The sequence below is a fragment of the Pinus tabuliformis genome, chromosome 1_2 (genome assembly GCF_031772625.1).
Source record: "Pinus tabuliformis cultivar Carrire ecotype Pingquan chromosome 1_2, CPIR1, whole genome shotgun sequence".
Lineage (NCBI taxonomy): Eukaryota > Viridiplantae > Streptophyta > Pinopsida > Pinales > Pinaceae > Pinus > Pinus tabuliformis.
The window spans coordinates 34772175-34799085 of record NC_142298.1 but is presented as its reverse complement, the minus strand read 5'-3'; the positions used below and the strand labels follow the sequence as shown (position 1 = coordinate 34799085).

The following is a 26911-nucleotide window of genomic DNA, read 5'->3' as shown; positions in this document are numbered from 1 at the left end:
AAGGCACCTTGCTTGCCTCTGCGTGTAACCGCGGTCAAGGCGATACCGTACGACCCACTGCTGGGACTCCTACACCAAATGGTCTAAGGTCTAGTTGGAACTTCTTACCAGGGAGATCCGCTGACATGTTGGTGGGTCCAACACCGTCAACAAGAATACAACTCAATACCATTTCACTTACTGTCTTTAGCTTTAGATCCAAAATTCTCGAAATCAATATTTTTGCACTAGAAGAAAGCCATGGAGGGTAGGTGAGATCAACTTTATAAATCTACAGTGCTGTAGCATCACGTCAACGATTAGGTTTTATTTTTATAGAAGTGCTAAAAAGAAAAGTAAATACAACAAAAGTATGTAACTTTGGGTTGATTTGGAATTTTGTAATGTTCCCCAATGATTAATTGGCCCAAGAAACGAAGTAGCCTATTGATCCCCGTAGGCTATAGTCCTCGATAGAGGGCAAAATGTCAAAATACCCAATATTTAGGCAAGTTTGGGGCAACCGAGCAAATAAACCCAAAATTGGGGTTTTGAGTAAGAGTTGCTCAATCATTCAAGAAGATGAAACCCCTTAAGAAAATCTATAAATAGAGGAGGACTAAATTCATTTTGATCATCATTGTGGATGTTTTTCTTGAGCTTCAGGCTTTGAGGCTTTTAAGACTTTTTTCACTATCAATTTCGGTGGCGAAAGATTCCACCCTCTTTGATAAAATCTATTTTTCCTCTTTTATTTTTCTATTTTCTGTTATGGCAAGCGTGGACACTTCTGTCTGATTCTATCAAGGATTTATTGAGAAAAGAAGGCTGAAGTAAGAAAACCACATTCCTCCTAAAGAGTAGAACACTCGTTAAGGCAACAAGGCATTATTCTGAAGCAGATCGAATCTGTTTCTAAGCAAGAAACCTCTTTTCGGAGATGATTGAGGGTATCTAAGGTCAGTAGAGCAAGTTCACGAGGCAGCCGTAGGTCTCTTCAAGTTAAAAAAATCGACTTTCTATGAGGTCGAAACCACAAAGATCCACCCTATAATAGACTGATTTCGATGTGACTATCCCAAGGACGGTTGCGGAAGGATTGAGGAAGAGTTCTGATGCGTTGAAAAACAACAAGGAGAGATAAAAATTGATATATCTTTGGGTAGGCGAGTTCCTTCGGTGGAGAAGATGTTGACTGTTTTGGTAACGAATTCGAGCACCCCTACAAAGTGAAGTTACAGCCCTTTGTGTTGGTGAGGACCCCTATTGTGGCAAAGAATATTCTTTGTTAATTCTAGAATGAATGCGAGAATTCTCCGAGGCTTGAAATTTTCATTGAAGTTCGGGTTCTGTACGAAGATAAGAGCCCAAACCATCAACACCTCCCGAGTCATCACGGAGGCCTAAACAGGGTATGCGAAGGCATTAACTAGAGCCGTTTGTACTACAAGACATTGTTTTATATTTTAACTATGAACAGTTACCCCTAGTTAAGGCATTTCCGTACATCAAATTGGTCTTTTCTGTTGAACACAAATTATATTGTACCAGTGGAATTCTGAATCGTGGAGATTACCTGCGAAGTGAAGTTACAACCCTTTGTGTTGGTGAGGACCCCTACTGTGGCAAAGTATTGTTCTATGTCAATTCTAGAATGAATGCGGGAATTCTCTGAGGCTTGAAATTTTCATTAAAGTTCGGGTCCTGTACGAAGATAAGAGCCCAAACCATCAACACCTCCGGAGTCATCACGGAGGCCTAAACAGGGTATGCGAAGGCATTAACTAGAGTCGTTTGTACTACATGACATTGTTTTATATTTTAACTATGAACAGTTACCCCTAGTTAATGCATTTCCGTACATCAAATTGGTCTTTTCTATTGAACACAAACTATATTGTACCTGTGGAAATCTGAATCGTGGAGATTACTATTCTGTGGTTTTAATTGCTTGTTTGAATTTGCTATAGAACAAAAGTGGGCCACACTGAACATTGTGTTAATTATTGTATGGAATTTAATTGTTCATTACACTGTTGAAAATTGTTCATTACCCTGGTTTATTACAGTGGTATCATAGCCACAATTATTTTAGCTGTAAAAACCAGGTAGGGCATCCAATTCTGTTGCTCAGGAATCTATACATGAGTATCTGGGTCATTTCTGTCTTGCGGCGCTGAAATTTTATATTATTGATTACACAGTGTTCGTTATATCATTGGAAGACAATTTGACTGTTCAAATAATATATCGAATTTGATCACGGTACTGAAAAAACAAAATTGTAAACCCTAGACCAAATTGCCCTAGACTACTATAGTGGTATCAAAGCAGAAATCCTTCCAACCTAGATGGTATTTGAAAAATTGGAAAATGGAACCACCGGAAGCAAATTTTTGGGAAAATAATGCAGAGTTTTGGGAGTAGCAAGCAAAGTATTGGACGAAGTTGGAAGTGAGGGAAACAAAAAATATCAGAAGATTAGAAGAATTTAACAAAAATGCCACCGCTGAAGCAAAGGCAAAAGCATGGTCATGGCTATACAAGAAGCAGACAAGTGGCCGCAAGGATCTAGTAAAAGAAAAAAGGAAGCATGATGATGAGTTGCAAACATCTGCTTCAAACACTGAATATGGAGAAGGTACAGGGAATGGTCAACAACCCTCTGGTCGACTTGCTGGAGGTGGTGGACAACTCCGATCTACACCATATATGCATCCAGGGAATCAATTTGTGTCTAGTGTGCATCTACCACAACCAACTAGTATTGTTGGATCTACATCACAAACAACAGGATCTCTGATTCATGGAACTACACAGGAAATTTATGAGAATAAAGATGGCATGGATTCCATCAAGAAACCTATTGCAATTGGTATATCAACTTTACATGCCAATATAATGAAAAACAAGATTGATCTTGATGCCATTTCAAAGATAAAAAATGCTACCAATAAGAACCTCGAAACCAATATGAGAAATAAATGCAAATCTAAAGTAGATGCATGTGGGCTCATTAAAGCAACTGCTGATTACAGTACAACAACTGCCTCCAATCATAAATATGGACAAGAGATTAAACTTTCACAACCCAATGGACCTACAAGTATTAAACATCCATTATTGGTGGAAGAAATGGAAATTCCTAATGATAGGATTGCTAGAGCATTTGGATCGGATAATTTGTCAAAAGATGACGAGCTTAGTGTAAAGGACATGATGCCTTCAAAAAATAAATTGTTAGTATATTCAAATCATAACACTTTTGTTGAGAAAGTATTGACTGTATTGAACAATGGTTGCAGTGGTAGTCTTGAGAATAGCGCAAGTAAGCTGCAAGCTCAAAGTTTGTCTGCTCTTAACATGAACAGGCTTACATAGGATGCAGTGCTATGTTGCCAACTGGACAAAAACAGAAAAGAAGCGTCTATTTCAGGGTTTTTGAGTCACATAGAGAACTGGGAAAAATCAATTTCAAAACCCTTGGATACACCTACAGAAACTGCTACTGCATTTGTGGCTTCTGTTCAGGGAGAGCCTGTTTGGTCAATTGAAGGTGTTGGCATTTCTTTAGCTGTAATTGCAGACACTTCAAATTATGGTGATCCTAAGAACTATAGTCTTAGAGATTCTTTTAAAAAAAGGACCACAGATGATGACAGGACCACTCTATCTGGAGACAACAAGGACCATACTGTAGCAAGGATCAATGCGGAAATTTCTCTAGGCACTAGTTTCAATGAAGCAAATGGTACACCTGATACTGATAACGAAAGTATGGCCTGTAGGACAGAATCCTTCCCATACCAAGCCACCGGAATTAATGTCATTACAAAGGAAAATATTAGTGGGGAAGGTAAATTTTTCATCAATTTGTTCTATGCTGCAACTATCACTTCAACAATATCCAATAACATCGAATTTAACAATTTACTTCGTCAATTATGCAATGACAGTAGAACAATAGTAGATAGAGCAATTAAACAAATGCACAATGAAAGACAACCAAGAGACGAGACACAAATTTGGTCAATGACCAGGGAAACACCCCACTAGGGGGAAAACCCTTGCAAATCTTCTTCTGTTAGATTGTCTTCAAATGTTCAACAGAGAGAGTACATCATCCAAGAGTCAAAGTCAAACTTTGACTAGCCAATATCCAATGTCAATATCCAATATCCAAACAATGTAATGTCAAATCAATATACTAATGTCAAAGATGACGAGGAAGAGTCAAATTTGGTCAACTATCAAACTTCAACAAGTCAGCAATAGTTGACTTCCCTAACCAGTCAAGGCAACAACAGTGAAATCAAGGTCAATTTTGCTCCAATTTAATTTGGTCAATGCCCAGTCAATGTGGCCTCTTTTGCTGGTCAAGGGTAAGTCAAAACAACTCCCAAACCTTCAGTCAAACTCAGTTAATGGAGGGAGAAAAAGTACAACTTTGTTCTCACAGTCAACAGTAGTCAAACTCCTCAAACGACCTCGATCTTAGTGCCCAAAAATGTGGCCTGATGAGATAGATCTTCTCTGAGAAAATCGAAGTCAGAAGGCTTCTTTTGACCCTTGGTCAACATTGGTCAAACTTCCACTGCAGAAAGGTCAACGCCTAGAAACAGTCCTATAATTTGGCCCAGTCAGAATTAGCCACCTGTCCTTCACATGAGAGAGAAAAACCTTCCACTTCTAAGCTGTATGAACCAATAGGAATAGGAGAGAGAATATGTGATGTGAGGTGATGAAGTGCCAAATGAGGTTTGAGGTCTCTTGTATTTATATGAATCTATGAGGGTGAAAAGACATGTCATTTGGGCTTCATGAGCCTACATGATGTTGAAGCCAACCTTGACAATTTGCACATGTGTGGGCTTTAATTAAAAAACACACTTTTCCTTGCCCGATTTGAGTGATCTTTAGTTTGGTTTTGGTCCTCTCGAAAAGAGGAATTTAATGCAATAATTATCTCCATCAAATGAGTTGTCCAAAGTGGAATTTGACTCTAGTTGCATAATTTAACACTCCCTCTCAACTAGGGATAATTCCACTTGTCAATATATGCCTGTCGATCATCATGTGATCTTGTCATCATGTACCATCTCTGCTTGTCTCCACTTATCTCATGTTGAACATGCTCAAATCTAAAGAAGAAGAAATGCTGCAGGGGAGCTCCAACTACCACCTTGTCTCTATCACCATTGGGAAGACTCAGCTACCACAAAATCATCATCATCATTGTCGTCGGGGAGCCATGGCTATCACCCGGAACCAAAGGCAATAGGAGAGACCAACATACCCCAAGCGTAGGGATCACATTCTATCCCAAAGTCCTTGACAATAGGTGAGATCAACGTAAGGATTACACTCTACCCTATTGTCCTTGATCATCCATCTTAACCTTGAAGAGTTACATGGTAGAACGCATGCATCCACCAACTTGGGCGAGATCCACCTACTGCAAGGGGTAGGGATCACACTCTATCCCAAGTCCCTCAACTCGTTGGCCAGATGGGATAGGTTATCCCATAGAGTGGGCATGATGCTAACTGGGGCATACTCTGATTAGAGGATATCCTAGGTCTCAACATCCTATTGGTCAAAGGTCTCTCATCCCTAAGAGCCCTATAACTCCATTCCACACCCTGGGAGCTCAAACAAGGGGGAAGAGCACTGGTCAGTGTTCTTGATCAACTCGAACCCTTATTCGAAAGGGACATCTCAACTAGTCCAAGCTGCGCTCTGAAGACCAAGAACTTCTCTTTTGGCAAAGCCTTGGTGAGGATATTGGCTATCTGCTCATCTATCGGAATGTGGAGGAGTCTCACGGCTCCTCTCTGCACCATGTCTCAGTGAAAATTATATTTGATCTCTATATGCTTGGACTTGTCGTGGAAAACAAGATTCTCTGACAAATGAATCCCACTCTTGTTGTCACAATAGATAACTGTCGTGTCCAAAACCTACTCAAATAGCTCTCCAAAGAGCTTCCTCAACCAAACTTCTTCACAACTCACGAGGCTAGTTGCAATATACTCAGCCTCAAAAGTGCTAAGGGCTACACAAACCTGTTTCTTGCTCATCCAGGATATCATGGCAGATCCCAGACTAAAACAACATCTGGAAGTACTCTTCCGGTTGGCAACATTGCCGGCCCAATCTACATCTGTATATCCATATAGTCTAACATCTCCAACGACATATCTCAGTCCAAGGTTAATAGTTCCATGTAGATATCTCAATACATGCTTGGCAGCGACCCAATGTACATGGTGTTAACTGCAAAACATATGACGGGGCGAGTATTTACGAGGAACATTAGAGCACCAACCAATTGTCTATACTCAGAAGGGTTTGCTAGGTCCGGTCCAACAGCTTCTTGAAATTCATCTCCATAGGTGTATGTCAAATCTCTCTAGAAGTTTCACAACATATTTTCCTTGTGAAAGGAAAATCTCACCCGATTTTTGCCATACTTCTAGTCCTAGGAAATAGTGCATCAAACCAAGGTCTTTCATGTCAAATTCGGAAGCCAACTTCCTCTTACATTCTAGAATGAGAGGCTCTGCCCCTATCATGAATAAGTCATCGACATATAATACCAAAATGACAAGCATATCTTGGATTGTTTTGAAGTACAAGTTTGGATCAACATTGCTCCTTGTGAATCCCAACGTTATCAAGTAACCGTCGATACGAGCATACTAAACACGGGGGGGCTTGCTTCAATCCATAGAGAGCTTTCTTCAATCAGCATACATGGGTCTTCCTGTCATGAACTTCAAATCTTGGAGGTTGTTCAACGTACACTTCTTCTTGAAGCAAACCATGTAAGAAAGCGGTCTTCACATCCATTTGATGGAGAGTCCATCCCTGACTTGCAACAAGGGCTACTATTGAATGAATGGTTGTATATCGGGCCATTGGAGCAAATATATCATTATAATCTTCTCCCTCTTTTTGAGAGAATCCACGGGCTATGAACCTTGCCTTGTATTTTTTGATGCTTCCATTAGCCCCATGCTTGATCTTATAGAGCCATTTGGAGGTTACCACAGATCTTCCCTTTGGTCTCGACACAATATCCCATACATCATTTTTCATAATAGACTCATATTCTTCGGCCATTGCATCCTTCCAAACTTGTTCCTTCACTGCTTCTTCAAAGGTACTAGGTTTAACTTGGATCATATTGCTCATAGCTACAACGTATGCTTGGTACCTGCATGGCTTCTTGCTTTCCCTGAAAGTTCCACGAGCAGTAGCATGTTTCTCGGCATCTTGTAGTGTGTCTTTGAGGCAAAGTGGTCTTTTCCTGGTAGGAGGATCACTTGGAGGAGGATCCAAGGGGTCCAGACTCCATAGGCTCCATGGGATCATCAACAATGTCCTTCTCGATGTCCATAGCCTGTAAATGAAAGCTTACTTTTGCAGACAAGATGTACACCTATTGAAGTGAATGAAATGCCACATTCTGAGTTGGAATTGCATTTTACTGATAAATTGTATTTCGATACCAGATCTACTTCAGCTTACAGTCTGCTTTTGGGTGGTGTAAATACTACTAGAAGTAACAAGAGTGTGTTTATAGATGTTCATAGTGACAAGAGAGCATCTCTTGATGTTGATAATGACAAGAGTCTTGCAGATGCTGAGAATGACAAGAATTTGCTAGTCCCATCATCTGAGTTGGAATTTCATGCAAGTAATGAATTGCCAGCAGACGATGTGGTTACTGTAGCTTACAGTCCCTTTATGGGTGCTGAACCGGATATTAGAAATGAAGAGTTAGGATCTGTAGATGTTGTTATTGACAAGAATGTGTGGCTCAACATTTGGCCAATTGAAGTTTGGGGAAATGATTACATACAGACTGCTGGGAAGACCATGCAGCAGGATGCACTAAGGACAATTTTGATAAAGGGATTTCCTGGTACTGAAATTTTAACTGATAAATGTTGGGGAACAATCACTGATGATGATTGGGTGTTGACCCTGACAGAGTCCTGCCAATTGCCTAATTCCTGTGGACCCTATGTTGCCTGCTGTGGTAACCAACAATATGAATGCCCTCATGTTTTGAGTTCTATGTATGTATCTAAATACACCCCACCGCCTTTGCCACCTTGTAGCAGTTCTAATCATTTTGCAAGGTTACCTAAAATAGGAGATGAATTCAACTACCTTGCAAATCAGTTTGTGGAGCTTCTGAAAATGTCTAGATTGGTAGACTGTCAACAAGCCTGCAAGAGGAATTTCTCTTGCAATGCCCTTTTCTTTGATAACAAAACAGTTGGTTACTATTTATACAATGAAATCGAAAGCTTCCAGGTCTCTGAAAATGATTCCACTTCCTTAACTGCATATTTCAAGGTTCTTTGCAGCGCAACAAATGACTCAAGCACAGATCAAGGTATGGAAAATAACAATGACTCAAGCACAGGGCAGGAGGATGAAAAATTCCTAAACAATATACCTGGACTGCCCACTAGGTTCTCTTACAGGCAGTTTCCAAGTACCACAGACAATTTTAGCAGGAGATTCGGAAGAGGGGGTCTTGGGTCAGTTTATGAGGACACACTAAAGCAGTTGGAGAGTATTGGCCAAGGTCAGAAAGAATTTCATGCAGGGATGGCTGCCACAACTAGCATACATCATGCTCATCTTGTAAGGGATCGAGGATTCTGTGCAGAGCACATTCACCGTTTGCTTGTATAGCTGAAAGGTCTCTTGGCAAATCTCTATTCAGCGATAAGAAGCAAGGAAGTACAAAATCTGAAGTAGGGAAACTGGCCGAGGAATGTTTTCTTCTGCCTTCTTCTAGGAGTCTAATTTTGTCATCTTCTATTACAGAATATGAAGAGGCCTTGAATCAGGGTATTCTGACACTTACTGAAATGTTCATCAGTATTCGTAACAAAAAATATTGTGCAAATTTTTGCATCTATTGGAAGATTCTTGGGTCTAAAGGTGTCTAAAAAGGATCTTTCTACAGTCAAAATGCCAAAATCAATTATTTTAGGATCAGATTTGCTGCTCATGGATTTTCCAAACTATGGCAACTGCACTGTGGAAAAGACAAACTTGCAGAATCAAATTTTTGGCAGCAAGGAATTGATGCAACACCCAGACATGCCATTGCTCGAGGACAAGCAATATCGAGAAGGGGGACTATACTAGTGATTAATTGGTCCAAGGTACGAAGTAGCCTATCGATCCCCGTAGGCTATAGTCCTTGATGAAAGGGAAAAACCCCAAAATACCCAATATTTGTGTAAGTTTGGGGCAACTGGGCAAATAAACCCAGAAGTGGGGTTTTGAGTAAGACTTACTCAACCATTCAAGAAGATGAAACCCTTTAAGAAAATCTATAAATAGAGGAGGATTGAATTCATTTTGATCATCATTGAAGATTAATTTGTCTTTGTTTTTCTTGAGCCTGAGGCTTTGAGCATTTTAAGACCCCTTTTTTCCTATCAATTTCGGTAGTGAAAGATTCCACCCTAGGTTATAAAATCTACTTTTCCTCTTTTATCTTTCTATTTTCTGTTCTGGCCAGCAGAGGGGACACTTCTGTCTAGTTCTATCAAGGATTTATTGTAAAAGAAGGCTGAAATAAGGAAATCACATTCCTCCTAAGAGTAAAACACTCATTAAGGCAACAAAGCATTATTATAAAGCAGATTGAATCTGTTCCTAAGCAAGAAACCTCTTTTCGAAGATGAATGAGGGTATCTAAGGTCAGTAGAACAAGTTCCTGAGGCAGCTGCAAGTCTCTTCAAGTTAAAAAATCAACTTTTTTTGAGGCTGCAACCACAAAGATCCATCCTGTAATAGACTGATTTCGGTCTGGCAATCCCAAGGACAGTTGCGGAAGGATTGAGGAAGAGTTTTGACGCGTTGAAAAATAGCAAGGAGATAGATCAAGATTGATACATCTCGATTCTCTCGGTAGGCGATTCCTTTGTGGAGAAGACGTTGACTGTTTTGGCAAGGAATTCGAGCACTGAGGCCAGGAAAGGCCCTGCAAAGTGAAGTTATAGCCCTTTGTGCTGGTCAGGACCCCTACTGCAGCAAAGTATTGTTCTGCATCAATTCTAGAATGAATGCGGGAATTCTCTGAGGCTTGAAATTTTCATTGAAGTTCGGGTCTTGTCTGAAGATAAGAGCCCAAACCATCAAGACCTCTGAAGTCATCACGGAGGCCTAAACAGGGTATTCGAAGACATTTTTTATATTTCAACTGTGAACAATTACCTAGTTAAGGCATTTCTGTACATCAAATTTGGTCTTTTTTGTTGAACACAAACTATTTTATACCTGTGGAAATCTGAATCGTGGAGATTTCTGCTCTGTGGTTTTAATTGCTTGTTTGAATTCGCCATAGAACAAAAGTGGGCCTCACTGAACATTGTGTTAATTATTGTATGGAATTTAATGTTCATTACACTGTTGAGAATTGTTCATTAGCCTGGTTTATTACAGTGGTATCGTAGCCACAGTTATTTTAGCTATAGAAACCAGGTAGGGCATCTATACAAGAGTATTTGGATCATTTTTGTCTTGCGGAGCTGAAATTTTATATTATGATTACAGAGTGTTCGTTATATCATTGGAAGGCAATTTAACTGTTCAAAAAATATATCGAATTTGATCACTGTATTGAAAGAATAAAAATAAAAATTTTGTAAACCCTAGACCAAATTGCCCTAGACTACTACAAATTCTTACTTTTTTATATAGTGTCAGAAGATTTGATTCATCAAAAGGCAAGTAACCTGCCATCAAAACAAACAGCATAAACCCCACATGACTACAGAGCCTTTACTATTTATACAATGAAATCGAAAGCTTCCAGGTCTCTGAAAATGATTCCACTTCCTTAACTGCATATTTCAAGGTTCTTTGTAGCTCAGAAAATGACTCAAGCACAGGTCAAGGTATGGAAAATAACAATGACTCAAGCACAGGGCAGGAGGATGAAAAATTCCTAAACAATATACCTGCACTGCCCACTAGGTTCTCATACAGGCAGTTTCCAAGTGCCACAGACAATTTTAGCAGGAGATTTGGAAGAGGGGGTCTTGGGTCAGTTTATGAGGACACACTGAAGCAGTTGGAGAGTATTAGCCAAGGTCAGAAAGAATTTCATGCAGGAATGCTTACCACAGCCAGCGTACATCATGCTCATCTTGTAAGGGATCGAGGATTCTGTGCAGAGCACATTCATCATTTGCTTGTATAGCTGAAAGGTCTCTTGGCAAATCTCTATTCAGCGATAAGAAGCAAGGAAGTGCTAAACCTGAAGTCGGGGAACTGGGCGAGGAACGTTTTCTTCTGCCTTCTTCTAGGAATCTAATTTGGTCATCTGCTATTACAGAATATGAAGAGGCCTTGAATCAGGGTATTCTGACACCTATTGAAACGTTCATCAGTCTTCGTAACAAAAAATATTGTGCAAATTTTTGCATCTATTGGAAGATTCTTGGGTCTAAAGGTGTCTAAAAAGGATCTTTCTATAGCCAAAATCAATTATTTTAGGATCAGATTTGTTGCTCATGGATTTTCCAAACTATGGTGACTCCACTGTGGAAAAGACAAACTTGCAGAATCAAATTTTTGGCAGCAAGGAATTGATGCAGCTCCCAGACATGCCATTGCTCGAGGACAAGCAATATCGAGAAGGGGGGCTATACTAGTGATTAATTGGCCCAAGGTACGAAGTAGCCTATCGATCCCTATAAGCTATAGTCCTTGATAAAAGGGAAAACCCCAAAATACCCAATATTTGTGTAAGTTTGGGGCAACTGGACAAATAAACCCAGAATTGGGGTTTTGAGTAAGACTTACTCAACCATTCAAGAAGATGAAACCCTTTAAGAAAATCTATAAATAGAGGAGGATTGAATTCATTTTGATTATCATTGAAGATTAATTTGTCTTTGTTTTTCTTGAGCCTGAGGCTCTGAGCGTTTTAAGACCCCCTTTTTCCTATCAATTTCGGTAGTGAAAGATAACACCCTAGGTTATAAAATCTATTTTTCCTCTTTTATCTTTCTATTTTTTGTTCTGGCTAGCAGGGGACACTTCTGTCTAGTTCTATCAAGGATTTATTGTAAAAGAAAGCTGAAATAAGGAAACCACATTCCTCCTAAGAGTAAAACACTCGTTAAGACAACAAAGCATTATTATGAAGCAGATCGAATCTGTTCCTAAGCAAGAAACCTCTTTTTGGAGATGAATGAGGGTATCTAAGGTCAGTAGAACAAGTTCCTGAGGCAGCTGCAAGTCTCTTCAAGTTAAAAAATCAACTTTTTTTGAGGCTGCAACCACAAAGATCCATCCTGTAATAGACTGATTTTGGTCTGGCAATCCCAAGGACAGTTGCGGAAGGATTGAGGAAGAGTTTTGACGCGTTGAAAAATAGCAAGGAGATAGATCAAGATTGATACATCTCGATTCTCTCGGTAGGCGATTCCTTTGTGGAGAAGACGTTGACTGTTTTGGCAAGGAATTCGAGCACTGAGGCCAGGAAAGGCCCTGCAAAGTGAAGTTATAGCCCTTTGTGCTGGTCAGGACCCCTACTGCAGCAAAGTATTGTTCTGCATCAATTCTAGAATGAATGCGGGAATTCTCTGAGGCTTGAAATTTTCATTGAAGTTCGGGTCCTGTACGAAGATAAGAGCCCAAACCATCAAGACCTCTGAAGTCATCACAGAGGCCTAAACAGGGTATTCGAAGGCATTAACTAGAACAGTTTGTAGTTTGTACTACAGGACATTTTGTATATTTCAACTGTGAACAGTTACCTGGTTAAGGCATTTCTGTACATCAAATTTGGTCTTTTTTGTTGAACACAAACTATTTTGTACCTGTGGAAATCTGAATCGTGGAGATTGCTGCTCTGTGGTTTTAATTGCTTGTTTGAATTTGCCATAGAACAAAAGTGGGCCTCACTAAACATTGTGTTAATTATTGTATGGAATTTAATGTTCATTACACTGGTTTATTACAGTGGTATCGTAGCCACAGTTATTTTAGCTGTAGAAACCAGGTAGGGCATCTATACAAGAGTATCTGGATCATTTCTGTCTTGTGGAGCTGAAATTTTATATTATGATTACACAGTGTTCGTTATATCATTGGAAGGCAATTTAACTGTTCAAAAAATATATCGAATTTGATCACTGTACTGAAAAATAAAAATAAAATTATGTAAAGCCTAGACCAAATTGTCCTAGACTACTGCAAATTCTTACTTTTTTATATCGTGTCAGAAGATTTGATTCATCAAAAGGCAAGTAACCTGCCATCAAAACAAACAGGATAAACCCCACATGGCTACAGAGCCTTTACTATTTATTCAATGAAATCGGAAGCTTCCAGGACTCTGAAAATGATTCCACTTCCTTAACTGCATATTTCAAGGTTCTTTGCAGCTCAACAAATGACTCAAGCACAGGGCAGGAGGATGAAAAATTCCTAAACAATATCCCTGGACTACCCACCAAGTTCTCTTACAGGCAGTTTCCAAGTGCCACAAACAATTTTAGCAGGAGATTCGGAAGAGGGGGTTTTGGGTTAGTTTATGAGGACACACTAAAGCAGTTGGAGAGTATTGGCCAAGGTCAGAAAGAATTTCATGCAAGAATGGCTACCATAGCCACCATACATCATGTTCATCTTGTAAGGGATCGAGGATTCTATGCAGAGCACATTCACCGTTTGCTTGTATAGCTGAAAGGTCTCTTGGCAAATCTCTATTTGGCGATAAGAAGCAAGGAAGTACTAAATCTGAAGTCGGGGAACTGGGCGAGGAACGTTTTCTTTTGCCTTCTTCTAGGAATCTAATTTGGTCATCTGCTATTACAGAATATGAAGAGGCCTTGAATCAGGGTATTCTGACACCTATTGAAATGTTCATCAGTCTTCATAACAAAAAATATTGTGCAAATTTTTGCATCTATTGGAAGATTCTTGGGTCTAAAGGTGTCTAAAAAGGATCTTTCTACAGCCAAAATGCCAAAGTCAATTATTTTAGGATCAGATTTGCTGCTCATGGATTTTCCAAACTATGGCGACTCCACTGTGGAAAAGACAAACTTGCAGAATCAAATTTTTGACAGCAAGGAATTGATGTAGCACCCAGACATGCCATTGCTCGAGGACAAGCAATATTGAGAAGGGGGACTATACTAGTGATTAATTGGTGTTAATTTATGGTATGTTCTATGCTTAGAGCAGTTTACTTCTCTTTATTATTACTATCCACAGATTAGCAATCACCTGTATAGTAAGTAAAGTGCAGATAGAACATTAAACAATCGACAGAAAACAAGCCAAGACAAGAGACACAAGATGTGGCGGCTAGCTAGGGACAAACCCCAATATGGGGAAACCCTTTGATCAAATCTTCTTTTATCTTCAATAATTCAGCAGAGAGAAATAGTACAAAAATCTGATTTATATCAGTAGCAGCAAACTCTAGATCAACCACATTAGCGACATCAGTCAATATCTGTCAGATCACCTAGATTAGCGACATCAGTGGCATCAGTCAATATCTATCAGATCACCTAGATCAGCGGCATCAACGACATCAGTCAATATTGGTCAGATCACCTAGATCAACGACATTAGCGACATCAGTCAATATCTGTCAGATCACCTAGATTAGCGGCATCAACAACATCAGCGGCATCAGTCAATATCTGTCAGATCACCTAGATCAGTGGCATCAACGACATCAGTCAATATCTGTCAGATCACCTAGATCAGTGGCATCAACGGCATCAGTCAATATCTGTCAGATCACCTAGATCAGCGGCATCAGTCAATATCTGTCAGATCACCTAGATTAGCGGCATCAGCGACATCAGTCAATATCTGTCAGATCACCTAGATCAGCGGCTTCAATGACATCAGCGGCAGCAGTCAGATCACCTAGATCAACGGCATCAACGACATCGGTATCAAAACTAGGGCAGTCAATATCTTGCAAACCGATCGTCGGATCAGCTTGATTCCTTCACCAAAAAATGCGGCCTTCTGAGGAGAGTCTGATCCACCTACAATGCAGTTTAGAGAGGGAGAAAGATGGTCAACTATGGTCAAACTTCCGATTTGCAGTTGCAACCCTAAATCTGCATCCTTCCTTCCATACATGTGAGAGAAGAGTCTTTTTCTGCGTAGTAGGAGAAGAGCCTCTTTTCTGCACAGGGGAGAGAGAGAGAGATGTGATGAGAGAGTGTGTTCAAATGAGGAAATGACCTCCTGTATTTATACACAACTGTTGATGATTGAATAGATGCGACTGTTGGGCTTATGAGCCTACATGAGTTGTTGGTAGGCTTGATAATTATTCCATAATCAAAATAAATTCATATCTCCATAAATACTTAATGGAATCGGATGATCTTTAGATCAATCCTACACCTCTCGACGAGAGGAGTCTAATAAAAATATTATCAGCCATTAATAAGATGACCCATATGGAGTTTGGCTCTAGTTGCCAATTTTAACACTCCCTCTCAACTAGGGAGAACTCCATCTGCAATCTATTTGTCGGTTGCTACTATTCATCCATCAAATGCACTGCCCTGTACAGCTTGACCCCTGCCCTGCTCTGCTCTATTCTGCCTGCTTTGCTCTATCTTGTTCTGCGGCCTGCCCTGTACTGATATGCACTGTTTTGTTCTGTTTTCTTCTGCCTTGTACTGATTTGCACTGCTCTGCTCTGTTCTGCTCTACTCTGTTTTATTCTGTTTTGCTCTGCTTTTGTCTGAATTATGAAGAAGAAGAAATGATCGAGGATGTATCATACTGACTCAAAGTCAGTCTCAGAGTATGTACCACTAGTCCCAAACCAATCTCAACCGACGTGAAGTCAGCGTCATAGTGGGTACAACTCCTACCACTGGTCCCAGACCAGTGTCATCCTCCACTGACTCAAAGTCAGTCTCAGAGTGTGTACCACTGGTCCCAGACCAGTCTCAACCGACCCGAAGTCAGTGTCATAGTATGTACCACTCCTACCACTAGTCCGAGACCAGTCCTTCACTGACCCGAAGTCAGTCTCAAAGTATGTACCACTGGTCCCAAACCAGTCTTGATCGACCCGAAGTCAGCGTCATAGTGGGTACAACTTCTACTACTGGTCCCAGACCAGTATCATTGATCCCAGATCAATGAAGGTCATCCTAGCATAGGGAGTACGGTAGATACAGCGATGCGTCCATTGGTACTACTATGGTCCCTATCTTCATTTCCCTGCTCATTGATAAGATGAGAGGTACTTCCCATGAGTCCCAGACTACATGGGTAGGATGCCTCGACAGGAGAACTTAATCAATCCCATCCTCACAGGAGAACTAATCATCCTGCTACAATTGTCATGGAGAACACATCATCCAGACCTCACAGGAGAACTAATCATCCTGCTACATTTTGTCATGGAGAACACATCATCTAGACCTCACAGGAGAACTAATCATCTTGCTACACAAGAGAGCGAATCATCTTGTCCACAGGAGAGCGAATCATCCTGTCCACGGGAGAGCGAATCATCCTGTCTCACAAGAGAGCGAATCATCTTGTTCCAGTGCGCACCACTAGGGGAGGGTGAGTCACCCTGTGGTCGTATGTTGCTCCAGTAAGAATCACAAGCCCCCAGAGCTCCCAGAGCTCAATGTATGGAACATGTAGGACCCTTTTGCAAGGGTCTCTCGACGACTCCAAGTCGTTCGGGAAAATCACAGATTTGATCTTTCCCTGGGGCTTTGTCAAAATGTCAGCGACCTGTACATCAGTCTTAATGCGATGGAGTCTCCTTGCTCATCAACTTACCACATCCCAGATAAGGCAGCATCTGATGTTTATCTGCTGGAGCAATCATCAAATATGGGATTCCTCTATAATCGAATCCCACCTTTGGTTGTCACAGAGAATCACAATGGTATTCATCATGTGTACAAACAGCTCACTGAAGAGCTTCTGCAACTAGATTGCCTCACAGGAGGCCATGCTAGCAGCAATGTATTCTGCCTTGGCGGTGCTCAAAGCCACCGACTTCTTCTTCCTACTCATCTAGGATATTGTGGCAGATTCCAAAGAGAACCAACACTGAGAAGTGCTCTCCACACCGCTTGCTCGCTCAGCATTCGAATAATCATGCAATTTCATATTTTCGGCAGTGTATCTCAATCCATTAGAGATTGTGCCCCGAAGACATCTCAGAAGATTCTTGGCATCAATCCAGTGAGGCTCAACCAAATATGAGCTCACCATGCTCACTGCAAAACATATGTTCGGACGGAGGTTCACCAAGAACATCAACGTGAATGAGTTTATGAAACTCAGAGGCATTTCTCAAATCTGGTCTGACATCACTACCATATAACTTCTGAAAGTTAAGATCCTCGAGGTAGTCATAGGCTTGCAGTCCACCATACCGAATCTTTCCAATATTTTCACCACATATTTTCCTTGAGATAGGAAAATTTCCCTTGGCTTCTGTCAGACTTCAAGTCCTAGGAAATAGTGCATCAGTCCTAGGTCCTTCATTTCAAATTCAGAAACCAACTCCCTCTTACATTTGTGAATGAGAGGGTCTGCACCTGTTAGAAAGAGGTCATCCACATGCAGCACCAGTATGAGAGGTTTGTCATCTTCAACCTTAGAGTAAAGGTTAAAATCGGCTTCACTCCTAGTGAATCCCAACTTCATCAAGTAGCTATCGATCCTCTCATGCTATGCTCAAGGTGCTTGCTTCAACCCATAGAGAGCCTTCTTCAACCTGCATACATGAGATTTTCGATCATGAATCTCAAATCCTTCGGGCTGCTCCACGTAGACCTCTTCTTTGATCGAACCATGCAAGAACACTGTCTTGACATCCATCTGATGTAGGTTCCATCCTTGTGAAGCCGCAAGGGCAATGATTGAGTGGATGGTGGTATATTTGGCAACAGGTGCAAATATCTCGTCATAGTCTATACCTTCCTTCTGGGAGAAGCCACGAGCGACAAAACGAGCCTTATATTTTTCCATACTTCCATCTGCTGCATGCTTTGTCTTGTAAAGCCATTTAAAAGTGACAACTGTCTTGTCCTGGGGTTTGGGAACTACTTCCCAGACATCATTCTTCATAATAGACTCATATTCTTTGGTCATAGCATCCTTCCATACTTGATGTTTGACGGCATCTGAGAATGATGAAGGCTCATTTTGAATGAACGTGCTCATGATGGTCAGGTATCCTTGATACGTGTTGGGTTTCTTACTGTCACGGAAGGTTCCTTGGGGTGCAATGTGTCATTCAGCATCATCGAGTAGCCCCCTAATCCAAGAGGGCCTCTTCCTGGAAGAGGAGGGCTCAGGTGGATCAATAGGATCCATGGGTTCTTCCACATCAGGCATTGTTTCATCATCCTTTTCTTTCGGTTCCCTAGTGTCGGCTTCTTGAGAGCTCCTCACTGTAGGAAGATTGTTCACCTTGCTGAGGGCCATATCTTCGTCAAAGGTGACTTCATGACTAATCACGATTTCCTTTTGACCGACTAGATAGATTCTATAGCCCTTAGTATTTTCTCCATAGCCCACGAAGATTCCTTTCTTTCCAGATGCACCCAATTTATTTCTTTTCTCTTTCGGCACATGAAAATATACAGGGCTTCCAAAAATTCTAAAATGAGATATGTCAGGTTTCTTACCAGTGAACATTTCTTCAGGAGTCTTGGAACCCAATGCTTGATGAGGGCATCGGTTTTGTACATATACGGCGGTGTTTGCAGCTTTGGCCCATAGAAACTTCGGAAGTCTTTGATCATGGAGCATGGCACAGACAGCTTCCACAATCGTACGATTCTTCCTTTCCGCCACACCATTCTGTTCAGGAGTATATGATGTAGTAGTCTCCCTCTTAATGCCAGCCTCTTTACAAAAGTCATGAAACTCGTTAGTTTCATATTCAGTCCCCTTATCAGTCCTTAAAATCTTGATCTTCTTTTCGGTTTGATTCTCGATCAAGGCTTTGAAGTGTCGAAACCAAGAGAACACTTCATCCTTCTTTTTCAAGAAGTATATCCAAGTCTTTCGAGAATAGTCATCTGTAAAAGTAAGGTAATATGAATATCCTCCCAAGGAGTTCACAGGCATCATACTAGATATGTCTGAGTGAACCAACTGTAATATATCGGAGGTCTTGCTTTGGCTTGAGGGGAATGGTCCCCTTTTGAGCTTTTCTTCGGCACATCCGGACATACACCTTCTTTCTCTACTCAGAATTCGAACATCCCTGTCACCATTTGTCTTACATTGGGTAGAGCTTTATAATGAAGGTGGGCAAGCCTCCGATGCCAAAGTTCGGATTGAAGAGATGTGTCACAAGACATGACACCTAGCGGACTTCCATCGACCTGATATAATGAATCAACTCGAAACCCAAGAGTAAAGTCATCTTTAACTTTAAATAAACTTACAAGTCTATCGTAGATTTCTTTGGAGGTGTTCAGCTCAGAAACATAGGCCACCAAGCACTTGTTGATAGAGTCCCGGATGATCTTCTTTGTTTTGACTTTACCAGTTTTCCATTTGTTCCTGGCAGCAACGGGTGCATTTGATGGAGGCTCAACAATATGCTTCTCACATGGTCCAACACTTTGATCTTCTAAGGTTAGATCGAGAGACATCTTCCATCCATGATAGTCAGACTTCTCACGGAGCTTGTCTTCGGCAGGGAAGAGTGTTGAGGACCCCATAGTTCTTTAGGATAGCCTTGCCAATCTTCTCTTCGGTGATTGCTCTTGCTCTTGCTCAGGCTTTGTCTTCACCTCAGTCTGATACCATCTTAATTTATGGTATGTTCTATGCTTAGAGTAGTTTACTTCTTTTTATTATTCTTATCCACAGATTAGCAATCACCTGTACAATAAGTAAAGTGCAGATAGAACATTAAATGATCGACAGAAAACAAGCCAAGACAAGAGACACAAGATGTGGCGGCTAGCCAGAGACAAACCCCAATATGGGGAAACCCTTTGTTCAAATCTTCTTTTATCTTCAATAATTCAACAGAGAGAAATAGTACAAAAATATGATTTATATCAGTAGCAGCAAACCCTAGATCAGCGGCATTAGCGGCACCAGTAGCATCAGTCAATATCTATCAGATCACCTAGATCAGTGGCATCAGTCAATATCTGTCAGATCACCTAGATTAGCAGCATTAGCGACATCAGTAAATATCTGTCAGATCACCTAGATCAGCGGCATCAGTCAATATCTGTCAGATCACCTAGATCAGCGGCATTAGTCAATATCTGTTAGATCACCTAGATCAGCGGCATCAGTCAATATCTGTTAGATCACCTAGATCAACGACATCAATGGCATCAATCAATATCTGTCAGATCACCTAGATTAGCGGCATCAGCAACATTAGCGACATTAGTCAATATCTGTCAGATCACCTAGATCAGCAGCATCAGCGACATCAGTCAATATCTGTTAGATCACCTAGATCAGCGACATCAGTGGCATCCGTATCAAAACTAGGGTAGACAATATCTTGCAAACCATCCGTCGGATCAGCTTGATTCCTTCACCAAAAATTGCGGCCTTCTGCGGAGAGTTCGATCCACCTACAACGCAATTCAGAGAGGGAGAAAGATGGTCAACGCTGGTCAAACTTCCGATCTGTAGTTGCAGCCCTAAATCTGCGTCCTTCCTTCCACACATGTGAGAGAAGAGTCTCTTTCTGCGTAGTAGGAGAAGAGCCTCTTTTCTACGCAGGAGAGAGAGAGAGATGTGATGAGAGAGTGTGTCCAAATGAGGAAATGTCTTCTTGTATTTATACACAAATGTTGATGATTGAATAGATGCGACTGTTGGGCTTCTGAGCCTACATGAGTTGTTGGTAGGCTTGATAATTATTCCATAATCAAAATAAATTCATATCTCCATAAATACTTATCGGAATCGGATGATCTTTAGATCAATCCTACACCTCTCAACGAGAGGAATCTAATAAAAATATTATCAGCCATGAATAAGATGACCCATATGGAGTTTGGCCCTAGTTGCCAATTTTAAGAATTGGCCCAAGGTACGAAGTAGCCTATTGATCCCCGTAGGCTATAGTCCTTGAAAAAAAGAAAAACCCCAAAATACGCAATATTTGTGTAAGTTTGGGGCAACTGGGCAAATAAACCTAGAATTGGGGTTTTGAATGAGACTTACTCAACCATTCAAGAAGATGTAACCCTTTAAGAAAATCTATAAATAGAGGAGGATTGAATTCATTTTGAGCCTGAGGCTTTGAGCGTTTTAAGACCCCTTTTTTCCTATCAATTTCGATAGTGAAAGATTCCACCCTAGGTTATAAAATCTATTTTTCCTCTTTTATCTTTCTATTTTCTGTTCTGGCCAGCAGGGGACACTTCTGTCTAGTTCTATCAAGGATTTATTGTAAAAGAAGGCTGAAATAAGGAAACCACATTCCTCCTAAGAGTAAAACACTTGTTAAGGCAACAAAGCATTATTATGAAGCAGATCGAATCTGTTCCTAAGCAAGAAACCTCTTTTCGGAGATGAATGAGGGTATCTAAGGTCAGTAGAACAAGTTCCTGAGGCAGCCGCAGGTCTCTTCAAGTTAAAAAATCAACTTTTTTTGAGGCTGCAACCACAAAGATCCATCCTGTAATGGACTGATTTCGGTCTGGCCATCCCAAGGACAGTTGCGGAAGGATTGAGGAGGAGTTCTGACGCGTTGAAAAACAGCAAGGAGATAGATCAAGATTGATACATCTCGATTCTCTGGGTAGGCGAGTTCCTTTGTGGAGAAGACGTTGACTGTTTTGGCAAGGAACTCGAGCACTGAGGGGCCCTGCAAAGTGAAGTTACGGCCCTTTGTGCTAGGTCAGGACCCCTACTGCGGCAAAGTATTGTTCTGTATCAATTCTAGAATGAATGCGGAAATTCTCTGAGGCTTGAAATTTTGATTGAAGTTCGGGTCCTGTACGAAGATAAGAGCCCAAACCATCAAGACCTCTGAAGTCATCACGGAGGCCTTAACAGGCTATTCGAAGGCATTAACTAGAGCAGTTTGTACTACAGGACATTTTTTATATTTCAACTGTGAACAGTTACCTGGTTAAGGCATTTCTGTACATCAAATTTGGTCTTTTTTGTTGAACACAAACTATTTTGTACCTGTGGAAATCTGAATTGTGGAGATTGCTGCTCTGCGGTTTTAATTGCTTGTTTGAATTCGCCATAGAACAAAAGTGGGCCTCACTGAACATTGTGTTAATTATTGTATGGAATTTAATGTTCATTACACTGTTGAGAATTGTTCATTAGCCTGGTTTATTACAGTGGTATCGTAGCCACAGTTATTTTAGCTGTAGAAACCAGGTATGGCATCTATACAAGAGTATCTGGATCATTTCTGTCTTGCGGAGCTGAAATTTTATATTATGATTACACAGTGTTCGTTATATCATTGGAAGGCAATTTAACTGTTCAAAAAATATATCGAATTTGATCACTGTACTGAAAAAATAAAAATAAAAATTCTGTAAACCCTAGACCAAATTGCCCTAGACTACTACAAATTCTTACTTTTTTACATAGTGTCAGAAGATTTGTTTCATCAAAATGCAAGTAATCTGCCATCAAAACAAACAGGATAAACCCCACATAACTACAGAGCCTGTTGGAAGCCCGAAGTTTGTTGTAGGTATTTTCTTGCCAATAGATTTGAGTTGATTCTGTGATTTGATAGTTTTTCAATGCTCAGGAAATTATGATATATAGTGTTTGATTGAGAGATTTCAATTACTGTTTCAGAAAATAAAGTGACCTACTGGCTTATTATTGTAGATGGTGTTTTCTTGCAACTGTTCTTTTTGTGGTGATAAGAAAACTATTGATCGTCCCACTGAGGACTGTGGAAAAGTTTCCACGCATACACCAAATGGTGAGTGCCCATTTGAATACCTTTTCAGCAAAGCATTATAAAGATAATTGCATCATTAGTATTAAATAGCACTTGTCTGAATATATTTGACTTGCATTAAATAGAAATCAATTACTAACATAAGAAAAGACGCTTTGAACAGATACTTGCCTATTTCTATTTGGAATGTTCCTTATCATTAGTGTCGTTCTGGCCCTGGGGTTGTTGGATACGCTTCAGCTGCATCGAAATCAAACTGTGAATTAACATGGCTGCCATTTCTTCCGTTGTGTGCTCTCCATGCAGCAGAACCAGCAGAAGGCCTGCAGCCATTGCCAATGGAAGTCTTGCTTGAATGCTCAGACTTCATATATGAAACGTTACCTCATCTTCTTCCAAGCCCACTATCACCTTGGCCAACCCCTACTTCGCCAATGCCCATGTGACCTTGGGCATTGCTTTCTTCTTGGGTATCTGTAGCAAGAACATATGAGGAAGCTGGAGTTGGCTTGGTACATATTTCTTTGTCTGGATTCCAACTTTGCTGTTGCAGGTCAGCAATATTTGGAAGTTCAGCAGCACTTGGCATAAATGTGGCTTTCTGGCTTTGGCTTCTCATGTGACCTTGGCCACTTGGTCGACTGAATTCTATTTTAAATCGCCTCCCGCCAATATCTTGACCATCCATTTCTTTTAGCACACGAGGAACATCCCGCACATCAAAGAACTCAACAAACTTGTGGTGTCCTTTCCATGAAGTCTCCCTCATCTCCTTCACAGCTCCTGCCAAACAAAAGCCTAAATTATTAAGAAAACCTTTCAGACAAGTTAGAAAAACATCAATTTGATGACAGAAAAAATTATAGATACCATAGGAATCAGGATTGAAAGACTGATCTTAGTGTCTCCATTGAGATGTTGGAATCCAAATTGAAAACCACCAGTGTGCCTTGGTTTACACTGTCATCCTGATGGATAAACGGTATTGTATATTGAGCCCAGACAACTAAGCCTCTGATCAATCATTTGGAAAATATCCGTGTTCCACTGCTGAGTCCTTCATGGGGGAATTGATAGTAATTCCACAGTTTTCTCTGTTGCACCATATGTTGTTCTTGGATATTTGTAAGTGCATCTTTGATATGTCTCAGGTCATTGTAATGAACAGTTACTAGACCTTGTTATCTTTTGAAAAGCTCCATTTCTCGAAAGGGACCCCATGCACTCAAATCCTTTTTCAGGAATGCATCACTAATGTCTGTGGGTACCAAGCTCAAAATAAGAGCTCAAGGTATCTGTTTACTCCCAACAACGCTCAACTGAGCACACATAGATGGTGCTGTAGAACTGGCATAATATGTAGTAGACTGTTAGACAGGGTGAGATACTAGAGGAATTGTATTGACTTGAATGGTGATGCTAGGATCCCATGCAACTGGAGGAAATCAAACTGTGCTTTGTGCCAGGTTGCAAATATATTAGGACCAGTAAGGAATGTTAAGAAGACCAATGCCATCAATCATTTTCTAAAGAATTGGCTTCTAGGCCTCCTGAATGAAAAGGGCCACAGTCTCTGACTCCAACCTTGACCAGAAGGAACATTAAATTTTTTTTGTGCTTTTGTTTCTATGTCTTCTACAAGGGTTATACCCTTGAGTTCAGCAGGATCTACATGCATTCCAACCAGTGTGATGCAACTCATCAACTAAATGAGTTACACACACCTGTCTTTTGTCAAATTATCAAAATGCAAATACACTTAAATTTATCAATAAACTAAACTGTAATTCCGTAGTTTCAAGGCTTTAAAAACATTAATCTGTACAAAAATAGAAGAACGAACAATAGTAGAAACTAAAGTGCAAAAGAACTGCCACTATCATACAACTACATAGTAGCAAGGACAGAAATCATTGCACAACAAAACATTGCATTTAAAAAAGATGAACGACAATTCAACAAACGCATAGCCAAATAAAAACAAAAGTATGGAAACCACTACATCAGCTGGAGTACCTGGACTCTGAGATCCACTTATCACTGAGGGGTGCCCATCTCATCAATTCCAGCACGTCCAGAGCCTGGCCAGTCTGCAACATGGACAAGCAACAACATTAGGATATGGGGAAACAGACCCAAAGTTTAGCAAAAAGTATGACAAATAACAACCTGCCTGGAGTCACAGAGCACCTATATTAACCCACACATACATTGGCTCCAGCTCTTGATGTACCTTAAAAATTTTCAGTTTAATTTCTCATTAAAATAAGGCATTGAACTGATCTTGTTTGACTGGATGGCAATTTTATTAGCACCAGACTATAAATTGAAACCGGTTGCCTTGTTTTATGGAGGTCATCAATGATAAAGGTTATGATTCTGCAACTGCACACTTGTGGTCATGCAGGGTTATCCAGCTTGATTTGATGGCAGGTTACTTTCCCTTTGATGAATCAAATCTTCTGACACTATACAAAACAGAAAGAATGCCAGATGAATGTGAAGTTACATCCTTTTGTTGTATTTACTTTTCTTTTTAGAAATTGTGTAAAAAATATAACTGAATGAGTAGCGTGATGCTACTGAACTGTAGATTTATAAAGCTTATTTCACCTCCATTCCATTGTTTTCTTCTTGTGCAAAAAAACTAATTTGAAATTTTTTTGTTCCAAAGCCAAAGACAGTAACTGAACTCGTATTGAGTTGTATTCTCTAATGTTGCAGATATGCTCATCTTGTCCATGGATTACCGTCACTTTTATTTGAATCCATCTCATACTTGACAGAAATAGAATTCAAAAAGATTAAAAAGTCGTGGTTTTTTGAGCGATGAGATTGCACTTCTTTTTGAAATGAACTTTGGAACAAACTTACATGCACATTTATAACCTCCATTGGCAGTGTATAACAGTACCTGAGAGTTTAGAGAAAGCCGCCCAAGTTGCAAGAAGACAAGGAGATAAATCTGGACGACATAGATGATGTTTTTAATGACTCAGAAGTAAGATCTTGTATGTGAAATGTCGTTTTCCAATTTCTCAGAATACAAGGAACAATCTTTTGACTAAATTTTTTGCTAATTTTTTTAATCAGGATAATCTTGTCAGAGAGAAGAAAGAGACAACCTATGTTAATGAATGCATTTGAATTTATTTCCATGCCACAAGGTCTCAAACTCACATTTCTTTGAAAAACATATGGTATGTTACAGAAAATCGCAAGTTATACTGAGGTTTTAAAACAACTTTCTTTTCTTGAAATGCAGATTCACATATGAATTTCATGCATTTTCAGGTAGGATCAGTTAATTAGTTTGGAAAAATTAATGGTTTTCATTCTCAAGCAAGAGTCTTGAATGCATCTTGGGATCTCATATATCTTGGCCTTCCAAAAAGCAAAATTACCAACACAATGACTAGGCTTTCCCCTACTAAATGTGAGGCACAAAGTAAAGACCTAAGCCACACAAAACATATACTAGTTTTCTAAATGAGAATACTAGGAAACGTAACCTCACCATGGGTCCATCAGGGGAAACACAATCTGTGTGTGTGTGCACACGCAGTTTAAGAGATTCATGCAATAGATGTAGAGACTTGGTATAATGTTGCAGATTCGGAGAGAACCTCCTCTCCTTGGAAAATAGAGATTTATCCTTGGCAGGGAATGCTAACAGTCTATTCATTCATATCTGCCACTGTACCTTTGCTGTGAAATAAAACCCATCCAGTCTATTCATTCATATCTGCCAATGTACCTTTTCTGTGAAATAAAACCCATCCTGGTGATGCCTTCCTCTTTCAGGTTGTATAAAACCCAATCCTCTTTTCCTGTGAAATTGCAAAGAATAGGGTCTGAACTAGAAGACTCCCCTTGCCTTCACCAGTCCGATGCTAGTAGAATTGGGAATGGAAAGACCAAGAAGATGAGGTAAAAGTAAAGCAAGTGCTAGTGTCACTCATGATCCTGGGAAGAATC

General features: G+C 40.2%; 1 long non-coding RNA gene across 1 annotated transcript; it reads left to right on the top strand.

Annotated features, from left to right (window-relative positions):
* The first annotated feature begins 1609 nt into the window (after nt 1-1609).
* On the top strand, nt 1610-26165 carry LOC149204279 (uncharacterized). Its single transcript, XR_016252365.1, has 3 exons — nt 1610-1746; nt 25835-25934; nt 26027-26165. It is a non-coding gene; the product is annotated as an uncharacterized LOC149204279 (long non-coding RNA).
* Nucleotides 26166-26911: the final 746 nt, after the last annotated feature.